Genomic DNA, 13,440 nt, shown 5'->3' on the forward strand with positions numbered 1-13,440 from the left:
TAAGTAAACATTATATAAGAGAACGTAAATTCACTTTAATATCGTTGCGGTTGATAGTGGCCCTGTGGTTATGTTCCTTGCCAATGGAGACAGAGATGACTTCGTTACGGTGTTCGAATCCCATGACCAGCGGTAATCGTAACTTCCTGCTCTGATAATTCCGGAAGTGAAACACTAGTGCCTGTAGGTATTAACAAGGCCGATAGCCATTAGTCGCGTGCTCTCGTGTAATGAATGAATGCGTGAATGTAGGATTGACATGAAATTCTTAAAGATGAACTAAAATGACCGAAAAATGGGCTGAAATGACTTAAATAAATAAAAAGTAAATGACTTAGAATGACTTTAATGAACGTAAGGATGAATTGAATGACCTTAAGAATGACTTGAATGCTTAAAAAAGTAACTGGAATCCTTCAAAAACAACTTGAATGATCTGGAGAATGACTTGAATAGATTTGAGACTGACTGGTTGTAAAGTGGGTGATCATTTTACATAAAATGAATACAGAAAAGTGATCCATCACTTTATATCACAAAGTTACAAACATAAGTACAGCATGTAATAAGAACAGATACTGCACTTTGATCTTGGCCAAAAGGCCAAGAAAAGGCTATTTATTTGCTCCCCCACCGAGCAAATTAGGCACAAGGCCGATTTTTAAAGTGAGGAGTGAAGGGGAAATGGGGACCAACTCCCCGGGGAGTAGGGGAGCTGGATAGTGACAATTGGTATGAAGGGTTGCCCCTACATTGACCAAGGTCTTATATGTGGAGTTGCCCCCACATATGGTCTTTGCTTGCAGTATCTGCCGGAACAGATGGTATTTATTTGCTTCCCCACTGAGCAAATTAGGCACAAGGCCGTTTTTAATGTGAGGTTAAAACCAGCTCCCCTAAAAGTAGGCACAAAGGGGGCACTCTGGTTACCAAAAATAATAATTGTCCCAGTATAGAGGGTTTCCCCTCCATTGACTGGTACAAATTATCTTAAGTGCAGCATCTGCCAGAACAGATGGTATTTATTTGCTCCCCCACTGAGCAAATTAGGCACAAGGCCGTTTTTAATGTGAGGTAAAAACCAGCTCCCCTAAAAGTAGGCAAAAAGGGGGCACTCTGGTTACCAAAAATAATAATTGTCCCAGTATAGAGGGGCTCCCCTCCACCGACTGGCACAAACCATCTGAAGTGCAGCATCTGCCAGAACAGATGCTACACTTTGATCTTGACCAAAAGGCCAAGAAAAGCTCCATCCTGGGCCCAACTCTTTTCCTGATCTATATTAATGATCTTCCAAATCACATCCTTACATCATTTGTAGACATCTATGCTGACGACACTACCATTTATGGTAGCACATCTAAGACAATAAACGACCAAGTTCTCTCCAATTCTCTCTCCTCTGATCTTGAGCACGTAGTACAATGGGGTAAGGAGTGGCTGGTTACTTTTAATGCATCTAAAACCAAGCTTCTCTCTTTACATCATCAACATTCTTACCCACATCTGGCATCAATTGAAATGAATGGCTCTCGTCTTCAGGAGGCCTCAAGTTTTGACAAGCTTCTTGGCTTGACCATTACTCCTGATCTTAAATGGAACACGTACATCAAATCTGTTGCCAAGGCCGCTGGAAAAATGGTGGGATCTTTCTATCGATCCGGTAGATATCTCACTGCTGATGCTATTCTCTATCTATATAAGAGCCAGGTACGTCCAAGGATGGAGTACTGTTGCCACATCTGGGCAGGAGCTGCTAGAAAGGACTTGTCCTGCCTTGATAGAGTTCAAAATAGACTTCGTAGCCTCGTAGGAGATGTCCTTTTCTCTTCCTTGCAACCTCTATCTCACAGAAGAGATGTTGCGAGTTTGTCTCTGATTTATCGTTATTTTCATGGAAAGTGTTCGACTGAGCTTCAATCTATGGTCCCCCCTCGCCAAACTTTCACAAGAAACACTCGTGTAGCTGTAAACACTATCAAACATTCCCCCCACTCTTTATCTGTGCCTAAACCTAAACGTAGATTCCATGAACAGAGCTTCTTTCTTAGAACTGCACGCCTGTGGAATTGTCTTCCGTTTTCCTGCTTTCCGGCTGACTACAATATGGTTGTGTTCAAGTCTAACGTAAATAAGTTCTTGATGAGCCGTTCCATATAAGTTATCAAATTTACCAAATTTTCATTACAAATGATTACTATATTGTCCAATTTCTAATGTACACTCTTTAACCCTTATCCTTGAGTGGCCTCTTGGCCTTGATAATGTGGTGATGCCTATGTAAAAAAGAAAAAAAAAAGCTTAAAAAGCTAAGAATAGCATCTATTAACAACAGACCTTTGATCTTAATGAAAGAACCAAGCACAGAAGTGTTACGGACAGACCGACGGAGTGACTTATAGAGTCGCTTTCACGCGACTAAAAATTCCAAAAAATATTTATAAGTATAATTATATATATATTATTCTATATATCTACAGGCACTAGTGTTTTATACTTTCGCAATCATCATTATAGGACGTGACAATTCCTACCGGTCGTATATATAGGCAAATACTTGATGACTACAAATATATTTTAAAAAGCCCCCCTCTTTGGGTTGAGCACTGTCGTAAATAATCTCACTCGCTATTTAATTTGTCTGAAAAATGTGAAGCTCGCGGTTTGTTTATAAACAAGTGTTTGAGCGCTTTACAAGTGACGGACGGATGTTTATTTAAATAGACATTCGGACAGATTAGCTGCGGGCACCGCTTCTGTGGTCGAGGGGTAGAACTGCCGACTGTCAACACGACGGTTCTAGGTTCGATCCTCGGCTTGGTAGAGATGCTAGTCTAGTGGCACTGATGAGTTGTGATACAACGAAACAGGACTGTATGTCGATGACCACAAATATATTATATCTGCGTATTTCGTGTGATATATATATATATATATATATATATATATATATATATATATATATATATGTCACACGAAATACGCAGTGTTTACTAAACAAAGTTTACCAATATAGTTCATATATATATATATATACTAGCAAAAGTACCCGTCGTTGACTGGGTTTAAAAATAGCCTACAGAAAATGAACTCTGATTTATGAAAGTATGATAGGTTATGAAAAGGAAGGGTTGTAAAGAGATAGCTTCGAATTTGGGGGTATCGAAACTAAAGCGAAATATGATGAAAGTAAAAATAAAATAGATAAACCCCATAATTTATTATACCATACCTGTTCACACTGAAACACTTATCACAATATTCTGTGGATCTATATTAAAAAACCTTGTTAAACTTTGTGACATATTTCCATTCTATGGAGGTCAGGCGCGAACGAACACCCTATAATTTTATTATACCATATTTCTTCAAACTGAAACATAATTATCAAAGTATACTTACGCAGATATATATGAAAAGTCTTTATTAAAGTTTGTGCCTATTTCCATTCTATAGAGGCCAAGCGCGAACACAGAGCCCACAATTATTTTATACCATCCCTATTTAAGTTAAAACATACTTGTCAAAGTATTCTTATATACATCTATATCAAAAACACTTTTAAACGTTTTTTTTTCATTAAAAATTTTTTATTTCCATACTTTGTGGACCAGGCGCGAACGCAGACCCCACAATTTTAATGAACCACGGTTCTGCCAGATCAAACATATCCATTCATGTGTCTCGATATATCTTCTATCATTATATGCAATCAGTTTTTTAAAATAGTCAGCCATATAGGAGCCTGTTCGTGACCACACACACACACACATTCAGCTTTATATATATACTAGCTGTACCCTGCCACGCGTTGCTGTGGCTAAATTTGGTGTAATGGAAAATTCTAATAAAAAGAGAAAATGCATGTTTCTTATATTCTTAGTACAGCAATCCACTCTAAAAAAAAAAAAAAATAGGAAATATGAAAAAAATGGTACTCTTGCAGAATTGGATCCTGATCCTCAGGATTACCGTCAATCATTGCTTGGGCTCGACCAACAATCAGTGGATAAAACTAACGTTGAAACGCTAAATGTTTTTTTTTTCTGTATACAAAAATGTGAGTTAGTAATTAATATTTGAGTGATGGGGGGGTTACTATACACAGATTCGAAAAAGTTGTCCGAAAACAAATGAAAGCGAAGGTAAGGTAAGTTACATTTCTACCTAACTGGATAATTGTTTAGTGTTTTTATGTAAGGTAAAATGTTTAATCGGCTGGAAAATCAGAAATGGTTGCAGACTGTTGAATACGTTAAGTTTGGGAAATGAAGTTGAAAACTAAAAACTATACAATACAGTGTCAAAAACCCACCGAATATGTTACCATGACATAGGCTGACATAATCGATGGGTTTGTGACAGTATTTTGTATAGTTTTTTTTTAGTTTTAACTCACTTTCTCAAACTTAACATAATCAACAGTGTCCGCCACCATTTGTATCTTTCAAATACACCGATAAACACTGTTTTTCGAGCTGACTAAACGTTACATTAAATGAAAAGGGTTTGTATTAACAGATACAAAGAAGTTGTCAGAAAATGAATATATAACAAACAAATGTTATCAAAAGGCAAGAAAAGTAAATGTTCTACCTAACTGGATAAGATTGTAGTGTTTTTATGTAATGTATAATGTTTAATCAGTTCAAAAACATGCGGTGTTTATCGGTATATTTGAAAAATACAAATGGCGGCAGACTGTATCGAACACGTTAAGTTTGGGGAAATTTTGGGAAGATGAGTTTTAACTAAAAAACTATACAAAATACTGTTAGGAACTCACTCAATATATGTTACTGTGATGTAGGCTGACATATAATCAGTGGTTTTAAATGTTGATCGATACAGGTAACGACTTTTAAGAGTCCCTTTTAGTGATTACCTGGTTTGAGGATATTATACAACTAAATGGCAAACCTGCCCCCAAAATCCGGTATTATTTTACTTTAAGGCCCGTCTCATGTTCGTATATAACGAAATATTTTATTGTAGATTTCAGTGTACTAAAATCGAATCTGCAAACCGTTTCCGTCGCAAAAAGAAAGTTTTCATGATATGAAGAAATTACTTTTTCGAAAAGTGGGTGATCACTTTTCAATTTGAATTTAACTTAGAATGAGCACCCACTTTCTGGCCACCTGAGAGAGGGGCATTTTTCTCTGTGTGTGTGTGTGTGTGGGGGGGTGTTTTGGCGGGTGACCACCCGCCCCTCCAACCAATTTAAGCAGGTAATTTTAAAGGATTTTCCAAGGGTAGAAAGAAAGCCCCCACCCCAAAAATCATGGCCACAAAGTGGGAGATCATTTTACGTTAAATTATTATGTAAAAGTGATCCTTCACTTTTTTAAACTAACATTTCTTCATATCTTGGAAACTACTCGTTTGCCTTAATTATAAAGGTTATTTTCGTTTTCAGCGACCCCCAAAACCTATAGGAGTGGTAATTTTAAAGGAATTTTCGAGGGTGGAGTAATTACTCATATTTACCTTTTTTTTCCCCCAATAACATAAGAAATTAAGAATTAGACAAATTTATGGTGCTAATGCACTTACCGATCGTACTATTTTTTAAATCGTATTTCCAAGTTTAAAGTTTTTTTATTATTCAATTGTATTCTAAATTATGTTAATGCTTCTGTACCGTTCCTTGTCTGCTTAAGTTTAATTTTTGTTTATTAAATTGTTAGGTGAAAGTCCAGAATAGTTACAAAACACCCTCTTCTCCCCGTGTTAAGAATGGCTTTTTAAATAATAACGTTATTATTTCAGCACGGATCAATAAGTGCACGAGTACCCAATTTCTTTAATAAAGAAAAAGCATTCATATTTTAGAATAGATGCAAAACTCCATCCCCATGTTAAGAATAGCTTTCTAAATAACGGTATTATTTCAACACGGTACCTTCTCTGCATAAGTACTATCTTTTGTTTATTAAATTGTTAGGTGAAAATATAAAATAGTTACAGAACACTCTCCCTTTCCCATGTTAAGAATGGCTTTCTTAATAGCGTTATTTCAGCACGGTATCTTCTCTGCATAAGTACCATCTTTTGTTTATTAAATTGTTAGGTGAAAGTATAGAATAATAACAAAACGTCCTCCCCATGTAAAGAATGGCTTTCTAAATAACGTTATTATTCTATTATTATGGTACTTTCTCTGCATAAGTACCATCTTTTGTTTATTAAATTGTTAGGTGAAAGTATAGAATAGTAACAAAACGTCCTCCCCATGTTAAGAATGGCTTTCTAAATAACGTTATTATATTATTATGGTACTTTCTCTGCATAAGTACCATCTTTTGTTTATTAAATTGTTAGGTGAAAGTACAGTACTCATGCAGAGAGTGATCCGTGTTGTAATAATAACGTTAATATTTAAAAAGCCATTCTTAACATGAGGAGGGGAGGGTGTATTTTAACCTTACAATTGAATAAAAAAAATATAATAAAACTGTAATTAAACCTGGAAATACGATTTAAAAAATAGCGCGGACAAAAATAAACTGTACTTTACCAACCAATCTTATATTGAAAAACAAAAAACAAAAAAAAAAAAACTCAAAAGCAAGCGAAAAACTTTTTTTTTGGCCTTATATAATAAAGAAAAAAATGTGTAAATTAAAAAATTTGGAAGATAAACAAATGAATTATGTTTTTTTTTTTTTTTTTTTTTACTTATCGAATTAACAGAAAATGAAATCTTTCGTCAATTCGTGGCTGTGAAATGAATCGGAGCGGAAGTTCAGTTTTATCAACAGAACAGATTCGCAGTAACGGCTTACGAAAATATATTTATTTTATTTAATATCTTAATAATTCGCTAGGTAAATTTATTTTAATAACATAAAAACATACCTCGACTCTAAAGATAGGTTGTCTGAAAATTTCAAATAAATTGGTAACGTAGAAATATGGTTTTATTCACTTGTAACGAACCAAATTTACATTTATATATATATATATATATATATATATATATATATATATATGAGAACACTAGGAATGGAAAATGAAGTCACAAAAACTAAATATTGGTAAATATAGAATGGTTCATTTATTCAATAAGGGTATACTAACTTGGGGGATAGTGGGAACTCTTTATGCCAAGGTATTTCGAAGCCCAATGCTCCTCATCAGAAGAGTACAGAAGATGCTAGTTAACATAATGGGGATGCGACGTCTAGCGTGGGATTCATCAGGAACGAAATACATCAATAAAATGATAGGTGATGTTGGGGGAGTTATATATATATATATATATATATATATATATAAATACATATATATATATGTGTGTGTGTGTGTGTGTGTGTGTGCCCGTGTGTGTGTGTGTGTGTGTGAAAAGTTTGCTAATGACAGCCGATTGCCACAAAGGAGAGTGTGCCTGGGATGATGAGCTCAATGGAACACGCAATGGAGGAAGTAATACCTGGTAGGATAGTCTCTTGGCAACAGAACAGATATGATACTATCCCCCAAAAGAAAGAACATATATTAGACTACCGCCCCATGAAGTGAGGAGCTAATGCCTGGGATAATGGTATTATAGCAATAGAACAAAGCATTTTGATTGGATGCAATAAATACCAGGGTAGAAATTACCGCTTATCAAGGCCCAAAGGCCACCAGAGAATAGGGGTTGCTGAGAAAACACTGTGATTATCGAATTATTGGGTAGTGTTTGTTCATCGAAGAAGATGGCTCAACAGATACTTGTGTACGTTAGACTTGAAAACGACTATGTTATAGTCGGTTAGGAAGTAGTCCCGCGGTATCGTGTTTTACAGATGGGTAGATCTAAGAAAGAAACTTTGCTCATGGAATTTTCGTTTGATTTTAGGCACAGATAGGTAATAAGGTAATAAGAAAAAATGTTTGCAGTTGCGGTAATTAGACGAGTGCCTGCTGTGAATGTTCAACATGAGGGATATCGTATATAGAAGACCAGTTGAGATCCTGCCATAAAAATAACGATTAAGCAGAAATAGACCCGCTACGTTTGTAACGTTCGGAAGGGGAGGAGGTTTTTCTTTGGTTATACTTATTGATATGAGTCTCTTATTATTATGTACGTGTGTCTCTTATGTTTCGTGATTATATATGTGCGCAGCCGTGATCGTCTGTGTATGCATGCTTATATGTGTATATTAATGTGGTTGTGCCACCGCTAGTATGTGTGTGTGTGTGTGTGTGTGTGTGTGTGTGTGTGTGTGCATATGTATTACGATAAAAGTCACCATACGTTTTTTTATGGTAATCTCCAAAAATACCGTTAGGGCTTACAACATGGCCGCCAGAAGAGTCACGTGATCCGGTTGATCCAAAACATGAATCGTGCAAATGGAAAACGCAGCCTTGAAGGCAAACTTTGACAAACAATCACAATTTGTTTGTATTTAATTTTTTGTTGATATAATGTTGTTATAAAAATAGGCAAACTTTGAGAAACAATCTTAGGTTGTTTTTAGTTAAAACAGTGTTTATAAAAAGTATTTTATTCAGAACAAACAAGTGGTCGACTAGGTGTATCAGAATTTTAGGCGGAATTTTTGACACCCCCAACAAAAAACTGCGAATAAAATATATAAAACTCGTAATTTCTGTTTTTAAAGTGGGTTGTCAATTTTCTTTATGAAATATACTTCCAAAATAAACTATTACAGTCGTTTAAAACATAATAGAAGTATTATTTTTTATTTTTTGAAAACAATGTTTACAAAATGTCTACGCACGTTCGTAGACATTTTGTAAACATTTAAAAAACAAACAAACTGTGATTGTTTCTCAATAAAAAATTAAATGACCGTTCTAAATAAATTATTTATTATTATGATATTGAAAAACTGTTTTTGTACTTAATTATTATGCTTGTTTGTCAAAGTTTGCTTTAAATTTGCGTTTTCCGGTTTCGTAATACGGCGATTCATGTTTTGGATCAACCGGATCACGTGACTCTTCTGGCGGCCATGTTGTAAGCCCTAACGGTATTTTTGGAGATTACCTTTTTTATTATCTCTGTGCATGTCCCGTTACTGTTTGATGCCGAAAGAAACATCTGTGCATGTCCCGTTACTGTTTGATGCCAAAAGAAACATCTGTGCATGTCCCGTTACTGTTTGATGCCGAAAGAAACATCTGACAAAAAAACGTAAGATGGCATGGTTTCTTTATTTGTCTGACGAGTGAACGGGGCGAGGGGGGGTGGAGTGAGGGAGAGAAGCTTCGCATTGCCGACCACTCAAACTTTTTTGACGTTTCTTTCTTTTCCGACCCATTTCGAGTCATCCGCCTTGTCCGAAGTCGGAAGGCAAAACTCTCACGTCCGTCTCGCCCAAAACCCAAAAGAAGACTCTCTGCGAACGTAAGAGACTCTCTCTCTCTCTCTCTCTCTCTCTCTCTCTCTCTCTCTCTCTCTCTCTCTCTCTCCTTCATGCATCGTTTTCTGCCACACGAACTCAATCACCTTCGGTTTTCATCGCTGACCCTAACTATCGCGTTTGACGTTCGTCAACCTTAACCCCTTGAACTGTTTTTGCATTAACCAGCCTACCAGCAACTCACAATTTCCAACATGCCGGCGTAACCCGGGATATATTATATACTAGACTACCCGTGACCCGTTGGGTCAGTATGTTATATTAGCTATGGAATTCATGTATGAGTGTGAAACTTGTGAAAATAGTTTTTTGACATAACAGAAACATTTCTATAAAATTATATTAAAATGAAAAAAATATAGATAGATTTCTATGAGTCGTTCTGTTTATTATATTTGATTATTTTTGAACAAACATTACAGTTACTGAATTATCAGTGCTTGGCCATACTTATAGGTAAATGTGCACTGAACAGATACCATAATACTTAGTATAGTTAAATTCAAATTTTGATATATCTGCCTTTCTAAATTTTTTTTAATGGTTCATTTCTGTATTACGTTTAAGTTATTTTAAACCCCACTCTTCCCATATTAAATAATAATTTCGAAATAATAACGTTAATATTTCAGCGTCCCAATTGTTCTTTTTTTTTTCGCGTTTAAATTATCCAAATAAACAATTGTTAATACTGTCTGCTTTTTTTTTTTACATCGTTCATTTCTATATTAAGTTTGAGTTATTTTAAACCCCACTCTTCCCATGTTACATAATAATTTCGAAATAACAACGTTAATATTTCAGTGCGCAGGTCATGCGCGCATGCGCAACCGGATATCGTAAACCGGAAAGTGGGTTACATACATCGTTACATTTGAGTTTTATAATTATATAGATTACGTCTCTTCCACGAGAAAAAGGAAATAGGATGGAGATGAGATCTTCGCCAACTAGATTTCGAAGCTGATTTTGAACCCTGTCAATGTAGAAAAGTGTATTTTTATCAGCTCCTTCCCAGATACAATTGTATAAGGTGTAGCAGAAATACCTCCCACATTCCAAACTTTAAACTATTTGTTGCTAATTAACTTATGCAAGTGCCAATGATATTTTGATTTACCTAATAACTTATCATTTTTTTTGTCACCTAGGCTAATCAAGCAATATGGTTGTGATTGGAGTACATCGTGCTTTTACTGTAAAAATGTTTTTGAAGAATGGTGAATCTGTAACTGCAACCCAAAGAGCTTTTCGACTTAATTACAAGTTATGACGACAAGATGGTGTTCCAGATAGAAAATCAATACAGCTATGGGTTGCAAATTTCAGAGCTACAGGTTCGGCATTTAAAAGAAAGCCACCTGGAAGGCCTCGAAGCGCTATTAAAACTGTGGGACTTTTTGTGACTCAGTCTCCTACATTTTTAAGTCATAAAAAGGTTTGGGATTTGGAATTGGATTTTCTGATTGAATAGTCAGAAGAATTCTACACACTGATATGCAGTTCTATCCATACAAATTAATGATTGTTCAAAAACTGCACAAGAACAACTGGGAAGATCGCGTGTCAGAACGTGCGAGATATTTCTGCCGTATTCTGTATTTAGACGTAACATTTGAAAGGGGGGGGGGAGGAACAGTGTGTTTATCTTTTGTCGTAAGGTACATCGCTAACATTTAATCGTTAAAACTTTGCACTGAATTCTCTATTTCTTTGATTACACACTTAAATGTATATCTCAGGAGCGGCTTTATATTTTCCTCCACAATGACTATCATTTTAAAATACCAACTCGTAACTCAAATGGGGTGTCAGGCAAAAGGTCATGGTCCGTTTCGGCCTGTTTCCGGAGGGACGTGTGAAAGACATTTTTACTCAGATTCGAATCAGAACTTTCATCTCCAATTACAAAATGACTGCCGGCAACCGATATATATTTCAAATTATCATTTTTCTGACAAATAAAAGCTTCGGGGGGAAGAATGGAGATAATCAAGTCGATATCGTATTTCTATGTCGAAATGTTCGCAAGGCTTATACGGCATTAGGCGAAGCACTTATAAACTTAAGTAAAGTATCTTTTATAAAATAAGATTCTAATACGTCTTTAAGTAAGATGATGGTTTTATTTAGCTAATAACTTGCCATTGTTTGTCACGTAGCCTCATAAAGCAATATGGTTTCAATTAGTGCACACACATACATACACAGATATATATACATATATATACACATGTATATATACATGTATATATATACATATATACACATATATATACCCATGTATATACACACAAATATATGCACATATATATACACATATACATGCACATGTATACATACATATATATACACATATATACCTATACCTATATATATATACCTATACACACATATATATACATATATATACACATATATACATATATATAAATATATGCATATATATACATATACACACACATATATATACATATATATATATATATATATGTATATATATATATATATATATATATATATGTATATATATATTTACAGCCAATCCATCAAAAAGTACTTTTTCTAAAGCTTATTAAAATCTATGAAAATCCGTTGATTCTTAACAAATTTTGGTTTTATCTTTCTTAAGTTTTTTATGTTAAAAGCAGAATAATGTAATAATATTCTGCAATTCTTTTTCTAGAATTTTAAGTTTTAAATTAAAAAAGAAACGCGTTTAACCCAGTTATCGCAGAATCTAAATAAAACATAACAATTTTTAAAAGGTTTTCGAATCAATTAAACTAACTTTTTATGTCTAACTAAAATTTACGATGATTGGCTAGAAAACTATGCAAAAATATTAGAATGTAATTACCTTATGCTTTAATAAATTAAAATAATTCCATTTTTTATCATGAACTCATACATTTTACCTACTGTCGCCATCTTGGATGTTAGGTATGGAACACAGTCGCATCTAAATATTTATTTAAGTATATATGTATATATATATATGTGTATATATGTATATATGTATATATATGCATATATGTGTATATATATGCATATATATGTATATATATGTATATATATATATATATGTCTCTCTGTCTCTCTGCCTGTCTGTCGGACTGTCTGTCTCTCAGGCTCTCTCTCTCTTTCTCTCTTTCTCTCTCTCTCTTTCTTTCTCTCTCTCTCTCTCTCTCTCTCTCTCTCTCTCTATATATATATATATATATATATATATATATATATATATATATATATATATATACAACTTCCTTACTGATTTAAAAATTTGTTTCAGGCGTAAAACACTGTTTCACTCGTCCAAATTTGCTTCAGATATAAAAATTTACTCTTAACTTGAAATTTTTTTCGAGTCTTGAAAGTTTGTCACTGACCAAAAGATTTGTCTGAAACATCAAAATTTGTTTCAGTCGTAAAAAAATGTCACACACTTAAAAATATGTCTCAGATAAAAAAATCATCGTTTGCCACGTAAAATTTTTTCAAACCTAAAAGATTTGTTTCAAACGTAAAAAATTGTCACAGATTTTAAAATTTGTTTCAGACATAAAATTTATTTCAGACTTAAAGGTTTGTTTCAGCCATAAAATTTCTTATATACGTAAAACTTTGTTGTAGGCGTAAAAATTTGTTGAGACGTAAAAATTTGTTGAAACGTAAAAATGTGGTTCATGATTAAAAATTTGGTTGAAACGTAAAAAAAATATGTCAGACGTAAAAAAAAAGGGTCTCAGACTTAAAAAATTTTTCAGATTTAAAATTTGATCAAGAATTAAAGAAAATTGTTGGAACCGTAAAATATTGGCTACAACTTAAATATTTTACTAAAACTTAAAATCGTTTGTCTCAAACTTAAGAACAGCATCAGGATTAAAAGGCCCTGTCGGTGGGGCATTAGAATACGCCGACTGTCCCCCCCCTGCAGAGGGTAAAAGTTCCTTAATGGGGGTCCTGGATATGACCTTACACTATATCGAATGGTGAGGCCCCAGCGGGTGGGTTTTGGGGAGTGTGGAGCCACCCTTTAATTACCATTGCTCCC

At 34.4% G+C, this 13,440-nt stretch overlaps 1 pseudogene; it reads right to left on the minus strand.

Moving 5' to 3' along the window:
• Nucleotides 1-478: 478 nt before the first annotated feature.
• LOC145259340 (U2 spliceosomal RNA) lies at nucleotides 479-615 on the minus strand (annotated as a pseudogene).
• Between the last annotated feature and the right edge of the window lie 12,825 nt (nucleotides 616-13,440).

Source organism: Euprymna scolopes, chromosome 34 (assembly GCF_053919585.1).
Source record: "Euprymna scolopes isolate OS-2025 chromosome 34, ASM5391958v1, whole genome shotgun sequence".
Lineage (NCBI taxonomy): Eukaryota > Metazoa > Mollusca > Cephalopoda > Sepiida > Sepiolidae > Euprymna > Euprymna scolopes.